We start from the raw sequence: 12942 nt of genomic DNA, 5'->3' as shown, positions 1-12942 counted from the left end.
TTGAAGATAGGGGAGCCTGCCATGTTTGATGTAGGTTTGACCTGGGGTAGAACTCATGATCCACGAGGCAGCAGTGATCCCTGTCCTCCCAAATGCTCCTGAGACCTGGATCATGCAAGGTTTCAGCAGGCATCCCAGGCACTGGAAAAATACAACTGATACTCTTGTTGCAAAATCTTCCATTCACTGGAGGGGGGAAGCAAGCCTATATCTGGGTCCTCTCTCAGTCCAACAGAGACACTGGGGCCCTGGTTACTCTCAGGTATCGTTACCTCCTATGGATGCTGTGGGAGTTTCTCCAGTGTTTCTGAGCTTTTGCTACAATTGCAGCATTTGCAAACTTTTGTGTTTCACTCCAGATGTGTTGCTTGCATGTTTGACACCAACTTCCCACAACGGACATGATGCCTTGAGTTTTGTCACAGGAGGAGATTATTGAAGCTAAAGGTTAATTCAAAGCTTCCTTGAAAATAAACTGCAATATCCACAGACTCCTGGGAGCTCTGGCCCATGGACACTTGCACCAGAGAAGGAAATGAGAACTGAGAAGATGCTGAGAACTTCCATGGTCTTCATCAAGGGCACAGGAAGCTCTCCATAAGTGGCAGAAGGAATGCACCATGTCACAAACTATCCCCTCCCTCATTTGGCCCATCAGTGATTTCCTACCCCATGTAAAGAAGAGTTTGTAGCTCTTGTATTGGCCTCCAAACTCACCAAACCACAGTGGAGAGCATCTTTGTCAACCTGGAAAGATTGCCTGAGAAGAAAAAGGGGTTTGGTATTCTGTTGCCAACCTTGGGGTCCCACAAGTTAAGTTTGAACTTTGAAAAATTAAATATTATCTTTACAATTGTGGCAAACATTTATGTAGTGTCTTTAATGCAATAAAATGTTCAACTGGGTTTTCACAAATCCATCAAACAAAATTTGATACCAAAAGACATTTTAAAATATTAGGAACATCTTAAAGGAGAAATAGAGAGGAAAGGATGTTTAAGGAAAGCAATCAAGAGCTGAAGGTTTTAGTGGGTGAAGGCATGGCTCCAGTAGTGGAATGGTTTAAGATCAGGGAGATGCAACAGGTCTTGGAGGATATTGTAGGGTGATAGAGGTTATGGAGACATGGAGGAGGGGGCAGTATTAATGGTATGGCTATTTCCTTTTCTGAACATATCTGAGGTGATGTGTTCCTCCCAACTATGCTGGCCCTCTGTATGTTCCTGATGCATGGTCTCAACATTCCCAGGATACAAATGACACAGTTTCTTCAAAACCCTCAGTTCACTGGAAGGAGAAGGATGACGTTGTCAGTGTCCTTTACCAGGCCAACAGCAACACTGGCGCCTTGGTTACTCTCAGCTGGGAATAGCACAAATGTTCTTCCCACTTTGAGTGGTCAAATGGTGAGTCTAGACTAGTGGTTTTCAAACCTTTTCTTCTCACTCACATATCACTTTAAGTAATCCTTATGCCACCAGTGCTCTGCGATTAGTAAGGGATTGCTTAAGGTGGTATGTGAGTGGGAAGGGAAGGTTGAGAACCACTGCTCTAGACCCAATTCTTACTGAAATATTTTGCTTGAGAAAAATTGTCACTGGCCCATTTCCTTTGGAGTTAAGAAATCGTGCACATAACGAGTTGAGAATTGTCTAAGCCAGTGGTTTTCAAGCTTTTTCTTTCCACAAACATTCCACCTTAAGCAATCCCTTACTAATCACAGAGCACTGATGGCATAGGGAATACTTAAAGTGGTATGTAAATGAAATAAAAGGTTTGAAAACCACTGGCTTAGACAATTCTCAAATGTAACAGAATCCTCCGCACCAGCTCCAGTGGATGGAAGTGGTTCTGGGACATGATGGATTGTGGGTGTTGCCCCTTCATCTCTGGACAATTAACATACCCTCCAGCCAATGACAGGCCTGATTGATATGAACCCTCAGCATCCTGATGAAGCCTAGCTGTTAACACCTCACACTTCAATCTCAGGCAGTCTGAAACAATCCATGGTTGTGAGAAATGAATGTGACAATGAAATGGACACATCCAAACTCACGTCTCGTAGTCACTGCTTCAGTAAGGTAGGAACAATGAGCTAGGGGTAACCAACCTTTTAATTTTTAATTTAGACATACAAGATTGTGACAGGCCATTTTGCCCCACGAGTCCATGCCGCCCAATTAACCTACACCCTTGGTACATACTCGTGGGATGAAATGGCCTGTTATGGTGCTATATGTCTAAATTAAAAATTAAAAGGTTGGCTACCCCTAAGCTAAAGGATCAATTGGATTCTGAGATATAGTCAAGACAAAACCCAGACACTTGGAATAGGAAGCCAACTCATTCTTAGTGAGTGGAAAGTCTGTGGGATCAAGCCAGACTGAACGTGCTAACTAGTAAAACTGAATGTAAAGGTGGTTGGAACTTTTTTTGACAGTATGGAGATTGCCCAAATAGTCTTGATGAAGGATTCCAACCTGAACAAGGGATCTTGCTGGGCCATCTTCACCTTTGCTGTGAATTGTGCTAGAAGGACGTCATTATTTTCCAAAAAGTGGATATTGAATGTGATTTTGACAGATCACATTCCATTAATTTATCAATGTTAACTTTTTTTAAATGTATTTAATTTAGATATTCAACACGGTAACAGGCTCTTTCAGCCCACGAACCTGTGCTGCCAATTACCCCAATTAACCTCCTCCCCCATATATTTTGAAGGGTGGGAGGAAACAGGATCACCTGGAGGAAACCCAGGCAGGCACGGGGAGAAAGTTTAAACTCCTTACAGACAGCACCGGACTCAAACCCTGGTCGCTGGATCTGTAATAGCGTGGCAACAACTGCTATGCTGACCGTACCACCCTTGGTTAAGATGCTTGGCTGGACTGGTAAGGAGATTGTCCTGGTCCATCCATGTCAGTACAATGGCCAAGGAACTGTACCAGCAGCTCTACTTCCCGAGGAAATTCGACATGTCACCTGCATCCCTTAACGACTTCTACAGATGCACCATTGAAAGCATCCTGTCAGGGTGCATCACTGCATGGGATGGGAACTGTTCCAACCAAGGCCACAAGAAACTGCAGAGGATTGCGAGCATGGCTCAGACCATCACACACACACACCCTCCCCTCCATCAACACCATCTATAACTCCCACTGACTTGGAAAAGCAGCAAACATATTCCTACATTGGCCACACATTCTTCACCCCCTTCTATCAGGAAAAAGTTTCACCAGTGCAAGATCATGTATTCCCCCCCCCCCCCCCCCAGATTCAAAGGCAGCTTCTTTCCCGCCATTATTAAGCTCCTGAATGAACCTCACAATAGTAAAATGATACTGCCTTTGTGCTCTGTACCAACTGGTCTCTCTCTGCAACTCTGTACTTCAGAATTGTGTCTCACTTGTTGTACTATGCATGTGATGTCCAGCTGAACTGCTTGCAAAACAACCCCTTTCACTGCATCTTGGTACATGTGACAATAAACTTGAGATACAGATTCTATAAATATCTCATCACTGATGAATCTGATACTCTTAGGTAGGTTTGAAGTGGAACATCCCAAGTGAAACATTAGGTAGCCAGTCCTCTCCTCTTGCATGAACCACAAGGGCTTTGACCAGGCCATATTACAACTGGGCTTTCTATAAACTTGCCAGCTTGTCCTGTTCCAGTCCCAGCTGCTGTCTGCTGGCTGTAACACTGTACAAGTGATCTCTGTGTGTGTCTCTCTCTCTCTCTCATACAGAGAAAAAGCTTATTTGACTCCCTCTGCTTGAAAAACCACATGACACTCTTAGTTCTCCTTTCAGACAGCAGCAGCTCCAACAAGCTCTTTCATCTATTGCCTTTTGTAAAGAAAAATCCATTAGTGAAGTCTCTTGAGCACTCTTGAAAGCTCTTGCAAAAGGTCTGAGGCCCCGATATGTCTAGCATGGGGCAGAGCTCCAGTATTTTAAATAAGATCTGTTTTAAAGTGTTTGTATGTAATCTACTCTAACAAACCTTTCCCAAATTTATCCCCCCAAAACATATCTATATACTCTGTCACAAGGCAGTTTGCTGTTACCTTCTCAAGGACAGTTAGGTCAGACCACATTTGCAATATTGTGACCATTTTGGACTCTGTATCTAAGGAAGGATGATGGGATGTGCTTGCATTTGAGAGGAGTGAAACAAGAAAGTCTTCAGGTGCTGAGATTGTAGTAAAAACACGCAGTGTCCATAGGAGGTAAAGATACAGAACTAATGTTTTGGGCCTCAGCCCTTCTTCAAGGTATAAGCAAAAAGCAGGCAGGCATCTTAATTAAAGACTAGAAAGAAAGGGGGAAGAATGGGAGGGGGAGGAGTCCAGGCCAGCAGCCAAACGGCATTCATTGGATATGATGAGAGGAAGATGATTTTGGCTTTGTGAAAGGAGAGAGAGAGAGAGAGAGAGAGAGAGAGAGAGAGAGAGAGAGAGAGAGAGAGAAAGAGAGAGAGAGAGAGAGAGTGAGAGAGAGAGAGAGAACTTGAGGGAAGGGCACAGGGAAAATGGGGGAAGTCGATGTTAAGGTCATCCTTTGGATGGTGCCCAGATGGAAGATGAAGTGTTGTTCCTCCAATTTGTAGGTGGTGTCAGTCTGGCAGTTCATGAGACTGCACTGGAGAGGGTCCTGAGGAGGTTTACAAGGATGATCACTAGAGTGAAAGGGTTTTCATAATGTGGACCATTTGAAGACTCTGGGATTGTACTAGCTGGAGTTTAGAAGAATGGGGATGGGAGGGCATTGTGGGAATCTCATTGAAACCTATTGAATAGTGAAAGGCCTAGAAAAGGTGGATATGGAGAGGATGTGGGGGAGTCTGGGACCAGAGGGTTCAGCCTCATAATACAAATATGTTCCTTTAGAACAGAAATGAGGAGGAATTTCCTTATCCAGAGAGTGTTGAATTTGTGGAATCCATTCCCATGGATGTCTTGGGAGTCCATATAACCATATAACCACTTACAGCACAGAACAGGCCAGTTCGGCCCTACTAGTCCATGCCATAACAAATCCCCACCCTCCTAGTCCCACTGACCAGCACCTGGTCCATACCCCTCCAGTCCTCTCCTATCCATGTAACTATCCAGTCTTTCCTTAAATGTAACCAATGATCCCGCCTCGACCACGTCTGTCGGAAGCTCATTCCACATCCCTACCACCCTTTGCGTAAAGAAATTTCCCCTCATATTCCTCTTATAATTTTCCCCCTTCAATCTTAAACCATGCCCTCTAGTTTGAATCTCCCCCACTAAGTCATTACATATTTTTAAGGCAGAGGAAGATACATTCATGATCAGGAGGGAAACCAAGGGGTATGGAGGAAAAAAGCAGGAGAATAGAGTTAAAAAGAATAGTATATCAGCTGTGATGGAAAAGCAGGAGGGATTTGATGGGCTGAATGGCCTAATTCTTTCCATATGTCTTAGGTTCTATGGTAATGTGAAATGACTGGTCTGGGTTCAGTGAAAGTTGTCTGAGCAGCCGTGATGTCCGCTGGTGATTCCAATCTTTGCCCCATGCTCAACAAACCCTGTGACAATGAGAATGTGAGTCTTAAAATAGGGAAGTAGAGAGCATTCCATTGTATATGTTGATGATTCAGCAAGGCTAAAGCTGAATGTTAAGTACAATGACAACTCATTAGTTGGCAAAGACAGTAAAAAAAACTTAACCATTGATTAAGGGACACGACCCATTATAATTAATTCTAAGAAACATATGATATGGAAAAGTCTGTTCAAATGCTCTGGGAAGCTGGATGTCTGTCTGCATAAATATTCAACTGTGACCCACGTGGCAGACTCCCTTGTGGTGACAATAGCTGCATGTGGCAGTGCTTCTTGTTGTAATGGTGTTCTCACACTTTGCAAAGCAACAATAAAGTATGGTGAAACTTGGAACTTGTCAAGTAATTTCAGGTCCACTTTCACAGAACATGCTGGCCATGAGATGCAACTGTGGTGTCTTATCAGGCACTGTGGAGATAAACAGTTGGTCTTAGGGCTGGGTGGGTGCAGAGTCACACATAGGAGCTGGATAGGAGAGTTGGTAAGGGAGTAAGGTGAGTCACAGCAGCTGGTGAGGAAGGGCAGAGGAGCTATACAAAATTATTTCAGGATTTAACTCTATATCTTTAACAAGTCAAAGCATTTGTTGAACACTGTCTCTTTGGTGTTTTTGGGACCTTGCCCTCTGTAAATTGACTGCTCTGTTCCTGACATTGTTTTCCAGATGTATATGTCACTGACTAAAATCAAGGAGCTATAGGGATGGAAAAGGCAACAGATTAAAGTTTAATGTGATCTTCGGTCAAAATTGGGAAACAGACCTAAAGGCCATTTGGTCCAACATGTCTGTGTTAGCTCTTTGAAGGGTCTAATCTGTCTTCAGTAGAGGTGTATAAAGTCATGAGTCACATTGATAGGGTGAACAGGCAGAATCATTCCCCATGGCAGACTTTTGTGCTTGACACACTAGATTGCATATATTTATTGTGGGGGGGGGGGGGTGGGCAGTGTGAGGGAAGGTTTAAGGGAGATGAGGGATGGTTGCCTGGAAGGGGCTGTGAGAAATAGTGGTGGATCCAGATACTATGGAAAGGTTTAAGAGGCTTTTTTGACCGTCATGCAAGACACAGACACCAGGGCCAAAGGGTCTGTTCTATGTTCTATTTACCTAAGGAGCACAGCTCCTGCAGAAATTTTCTGGATTTCCAAAACCTCCACCATCCCAAAGGCCTTGGAATAGAAAGAAAAGGCAGATAAGGATGGGACAGCATTGTGCGATTCCTTCCCTGGACAGAGCCTGAAATTGGCACTTCTTATTTTCCACGAGAATGAGTAAAAACGCACAGAAATGTTGGAGGAACTCAGCCAGCCTCGCAGTGTCCACAGAGGTAAAGATACAGTATATTACCAACATTTCAGTCTGAGCCCTTCTTTAAGGTATAAGCAAAGAACAGGAAGGTGTCAGAATAAAGACTGAAAAATGGCTGGGGGAAGAGACCAGACCAACAAATAGTGTTTATTGGATATGATGAGAGGTGAGAATTAATTTTGGGTTTGTGAAAAGAGACAGAAGGAAAGGGGAAAGAGGGAGGGAGAGGGAGAGAGGGAGGGAGAGAGAGAGAGAGAGAGAGAGAGAGCACTGAGGGAATGGATACAGGGGGAAGAATGGGGTGGGGGTTAATGGAAACCAGAGAAGCCATGTTAATGCCATCCAGTTGGAGGTTGACCAGATGAGATATTGTTCCTCCAATTTGCATATGGTCTCAGCTGGCAGTGGACAGACATGTCAGGATGGGAATGGGAAGAGGAATGAAATGGATGGCCACTGGGAGATCCATGTTATCATCCAGTCTGTGCCGCTTCTCTCCAACATGGAGGAGACCAGAGTGGGAGTACTGGATGCAGTAGATGATTCCTGCAGATTCACAGTGAAATGTTGCTTCATTTAGAAGGACTGTTTCGAGCCTGAATGATGGTGAGAGGGGAAGGTGTGGGCACAAGTGGAGCACCTCCTGTGACCACAGGGGTCGGTGCCAATGGTACGAGTTGCGGGGAAGTCGCAGATGGAGCGGCCCCGGCAGGTGAAGAGAGGGAACACGCGTCAAGTGGTGGGATCATTTAGTGGAAAACGCGGAGGAGGATATGCAGGACTTGGAGGCCGGTGGTAGGTGAGGACAAAGGGAATCCTGCCCTTGTTACGCGTGGGGGGCAGAGGGGGCAGATGGTAATGGAGGATATGCAGGCTCTCACCACTCAATCAAAAGGAGCCAGGTATTATTAGGGCGCCGCCTTGAAGAGGGGGTGCGCCCCACAGTGCGCTCCACTGGCAGACAAGAAGCAGGAACCTTGGACAGTGTCGGGGCTGCAATCTGATCAAGAGCTCGCTCGGCCCCAGGGTAATGGAGGTCAGAACCCAGGGGCTCCAGAGACACAGACTCCTCTGCTCTGTTTATCGCAGCTCGCTCAGTGTGTGAAGGAAACTTCCCTGGCTCTCCATGTTTTATAACCCCCTCCCTCCCCACCCCACACACAGTTATTTTCGCATTGTCTTTAATTTTTTTTAAATCAAACCCTTCTGTTGTGCTATGAGATCAGCCAGAGTTTACTCCTCGCCGCCTTACCCTGCGAGCTCACAGGGGCCCTGTTCTCTGGTGGACGTGTTTGCTGAACGGTATCCTCTGGTATGCTGCGCCTTGATGCATTTCCATAGTGCGCTGGCGGAATGCGCTGGGAACAATGTCGGGAGGCACAGATAGCGCAGCTTGGAGAACACAGGGTGTGATAACCACATTAAACCCGCACCGACATCTGTTTGGTCAAAAGAAAATGCTATCTGCTGGAATTAACCTCGTGAACCCGCACTCATTAACCTCGCACGCAAGGGAGTGAGACAACAAGAGACGATTTGTTGGTGGTGGGATGCTGGGGTCCGCGGTGCAATATCTCACCGCGTGAAGCGTGAGAAGGAGCTGTCCAGCTTTACACATTTTAAACGCAGAATATATTGGTGTGGGAAACAAGACAAGGGGCATATACAAACATCCGCTGGTCCTTTTGACAATCCTTATCTTATCCAGCCCCTCAATGGGCAGCGGTGGGGAGGCGCAGGGGTTAAACCTCGTCCCGAAACCCCACCAAGCCGCCGAAGTCGAATTCCCAGGGCCTGATTAAAGCGGGAGCAGGTCGGTGCGCGATGCCAGCGGGGTTGAAGCTCTGGCAGCCCTCGCCTGCTGCCACCGACGTGGTCCTGCCCAGGAAGCCTGGCGTTCGCCACTTGCCAAGCGCCCAGCTCATCCACGCCGCCTGGCTCTAGGGGTGGCTTTCCCCGGGGGGCCCGCCGGTGTCCTCTCGCGTCTATTCTCTGAACCATCTGTAGCTCAACCAGTGGCCCCGCAGGAAAATGGACTGGACAGCAACTCGGAGCGATTCGAGCCGAACTCTCAACCGACCTGAATGACAAATATAAACTCTGCGTGGTCGGCTTTATTTCTCTTTATCAAATCTCTGTCAATCAACGGCGGTCAATCATGAGGCTTCTACCATTCTGTGATTCATTCAACAATGTGTTTTTGCCTGGGACAGGATGTGTGTGTCTGGAATCTTGCCTTGCCACAATGTGAAGTATTCTGTGCAGACAGGTCACATGGAAATGGACAGGCTATCTGGCATGTCTGCTGGACACTGCCCATGTCTCACAAGCACGTGGCAATGTGGGTGTGAGAGTAGTACCTTACACCTTCAGCTTGACCTTCAGGCTGGTACCTCTTGGTTCCCACATTTTACCTTACTGCCTTTCAATGTTGACTGCAAGAGAGAGAGAGAGAATAATCTTCTCCAAGACCTTGGTTCTGTGTGCAGGCTGGTGCATTACCTTTGTTTTCTTAGTGGTGAGTGTGAGTTGCCACAGACATTGGGAAATTTGTCCAAACTTTCATGCGTAACAGCATGTGAGCTTGATAGGAGTATCAGTAGCAAAGAGAAAGTTCCTTCGCGTTGTTTCTCAGACTTTGAATTTGGAATGGAATATGATAGTGAAGAGTACTTTTCAGTTCTGCATCTGAGGTTGATTCTAACTTCTTTATCAGGGTAGGGCATCAGAAAGCATTGGAGAGAACATCATGCAGGGTTGGAGAAAGCACACATCTTTGTTTCACACCATTGTTGACCAGAAATTGGCCTGAAGACTCCTTGGTTCTCTAGCATTATGCTGAGTTGTCAGACAACTGTGATTAATTTTGTTTTGTGGGGGGGGGGGGGGTGGCAGCCATTTTCTCCCATGGACCTTGATGTCAAAAAGCATCAACAACTTAAGTGAGGCTTGGGAAGGTGGCATTTCTCGTTGGAGTTGCTCGCCTCAAAGATCAAGTCTGCTCTTCCACACCCTTCACAGAAACCATATTAGCTTTTGAAATATAGTAGAGAACCAACATTTATCTTTTAAATTTAATGTTCTGGCTTTTAAAACTGATGTGCATCAGGAGACCAGTCGAAGCTGATCTCCTGAGCCTGATTTTGGAACAGGTTTTATACTCTCAATGGACACTATTACAGAAACTTGATTAATTTAGTTTTACTGTTTTGATTACAGAATAGGAGTTACAAAGATCTAGTTACTGGCAAGATAAAGGTTGATTACAGAATAGGATGCTAATTTATCTATAAATTTATCTTAGTTAACAATGTGTCTAAACTTCCATTTACAACCATGATTGTAACTTACTTACAATAATCCAATTTCCTAATAGTAGCAAAGGGTGCATGTTATAATGGTTAATTCTGTTCCTGAAACATGGGTGCCGTCACTGCTGTATTCCACGGCTCTACTCTCAGGCCTGTCTTTGGTTCCCTGTTAGCACATCAACACATATCCCTCATTACTAGGTCTAGCCCACAGAATTCTTTTCCATACAACAGTTACCATCATAATTTATTTTTGCAATCCAGTCATTTTAGCAATCACTGTTGATAAGAACACCATCCCACCGTCCCTCCACACCCCCCCCCCCCACCAATTATAGGCCATTCACTGAAGTTAAATGACCCAAGCTGCCATGGCAGTATTTGATCCCAAGTCTCGGGATTGACACATACATACAGCATATAGCACAGGAACCGGTCATTAATCAGTCCGGGCCACCCAATTTACACCCCAGTAACCTACACTCCTGGCACGTTTTGAACAGTGGGAGGAAACCAGAGCCCTCGGGGAAAACCCATGCAAACATGGAGAGAATGTACAAAGTCCTTACAGTCCTTACAACCATGCCAGCCTTGTTATTAGAGGGAAAGAGTAAAATTGCAGGCACGGGAATCCAGAACAAAAACAGAAAGCCATTAGAACTCAGCTGGGCAAACAGTAACAGAAAGAGAAAGCAGTTAATATTTTTGGTCAGGGACTCTTCCTCAGAGTCAAATGTGTAGAGATTGTCCATCCATTCCACATTCCAAACATTTACCCCAGATACCTGTAATGTCACAGAGTCACAGCACACAATTCTTCTCTTTTGACTGGTCAAATCCAATTGATCCAGGGGCAGCATGGTTGGTATAGAGGTTAGCACCTTTACAGGACCAGTGATTGGGTTTTCAATCCCACGTTATCTGTAAGCAGTTTGTATGTTCTCCCCATGTCTGCGTGGGTTTTCTTTGGGGACTCCAATTTCCTCCTACTGTTCAAAACATACTTGGGGTGTAGGTTAATTGAGTATAAATTGGGCGGCATGGTCTTGTGGTCCAAAATGGGCTGTGCTGTATGTCTAAATTTAAAAATTTGACCATCAATAGCCATTGTGCTGATCAGTTACAAATCCCATTTTACTCACCCATGTTCCCAACTCCCCCCAAATTCTACCACTCACCCACACATGAGGGCCTATTTACAGTGGCCAATTGCCCTATCTACCTGGTAGGATGCAAAGCAAAGCACCCGGAGGAAAACCACAAGGTCACAGGGAGAGCATGCAAACTCCACACAGACAGCTGTGGAGGTAAAGATTGAATCAAAGTTACTGAAGCTGTGAGGCAGCATCTCCACTGTGCCATTGTGCTGCCAAATGTGTATCCTTTTCTTCATCTCGTCATCAGACTAAACATTGACTAATACCTCATGTTATGGGCTCCCCAAAATCAAATCATCTAATTGGTGTCGGAGAAGTCCACAATTGCTTGCACACAGATCTACCATATTTATTACCATCTGTTATTGTATTTATCATCTTTTTAAATTCCATTATACTATTGTCATTTTTTTTTTAAGTTTACCTGTTCAGCTGCAGCAAGTTAACAATTTACCACAACGCTATTAGAGCACCAGTGACTGGGGTTCGAATCCAACATTGTCTGTTGCATGTTCTTCCCGTGTCTTAATGGGTTTTCCCCAGGTGCTCCAGTTTCCTCCCACCCATCAAAATGTTTGGGGTTGTTGGTTAATTTAAGCAAGGGTTTAAATTGCTAGAATCAGCTTTTGTTGTAAATAAAATTTAAAATGTAACAATTTGGTGCATATGAACATTGTACATACAGTGTGTTCAGGAACAAGCTCACCATTATAGTTAAGGGTGGAAGAACAGTGAGCAGTAGTGGTGAACCTGGGATCAGTGGAAACCAGGAGATTGTGCCGAGTCAATAGGAAACAGTGTTTTAAGCCAGCTGGCTCGTGCACCCAGTGTGGGTAACAGAAGAACACAGGGGAATTCTTTTGCATGTTTGGGGAAGATCTTCCGAAGATGGGCAAGCCACCCCTTCTTGCTAGAGAGCCCTACACAGGGGACTGGATAACGCTGTTTTGTTGGATTGTACTTGTTCAATCAGATGACAATAAACTTGGCTCTACTACAGTGCAAAACAGGCCCTTGGCCCATTTGTCCATGGTGACCAACCATAATAGGTGTTGTTTGGAAATCGAGCATAATAAACGAATTTGGTGAAGGGAAAGTTGATTGAGGGTGTAGAAGATTTTAAGGGAAGTTTATAGGGAAGAAGAGGAATCTAAATAGGTCTATTTTCCTTTAATGGAGTGGTTAATAAACAATTATATTAGATTATAAAATCATTGGAAGATGATCACCAGAGGTGAAAGGTCTTGAATTCAGTGACTGAGAGGATGGTGAAGGCAGAAACCCTCATCACATTTAAACTGTGGAGTCATCGCGTCAGACAGCACAGAACAAGCCCTTTTCGCCCATCATGTTTCCTGCTGTCCTTGTCTAGTCCCATTTGCTTTCATCACCTTCTTAGCCTTTCCTGCAAGGATGTCAAAGGTCATGGGGAGAATGCTGAAAAATGGGGGTTAAGAAGAACTTCAGCTACGATTTGAATGGCAAAACAGACTGGCCAAATGGCCTAATTCAGCTCCAATACCCAATGGTTTTGCCCATAGAGGGACGTTGACACCT

Source organism: Narcine bancroftii, chromosome 8 (assembly GCF_036971445.1).
Source record: "Narcine bancroftii isolate sNarBan1 chromosome 8, sNarBan1.hap1, whole genome shotgun sequence".
Taxonomy (NCBI): domain Eukaryota; kingdom Metazoa; phylum Chordata; class Chondrichthyes; order Torpediniformes; family Narcinidae; genus Narcine; species Narcine bancroftii.
Note: the sequence above shows the minus strand (reverse complement) of the source record.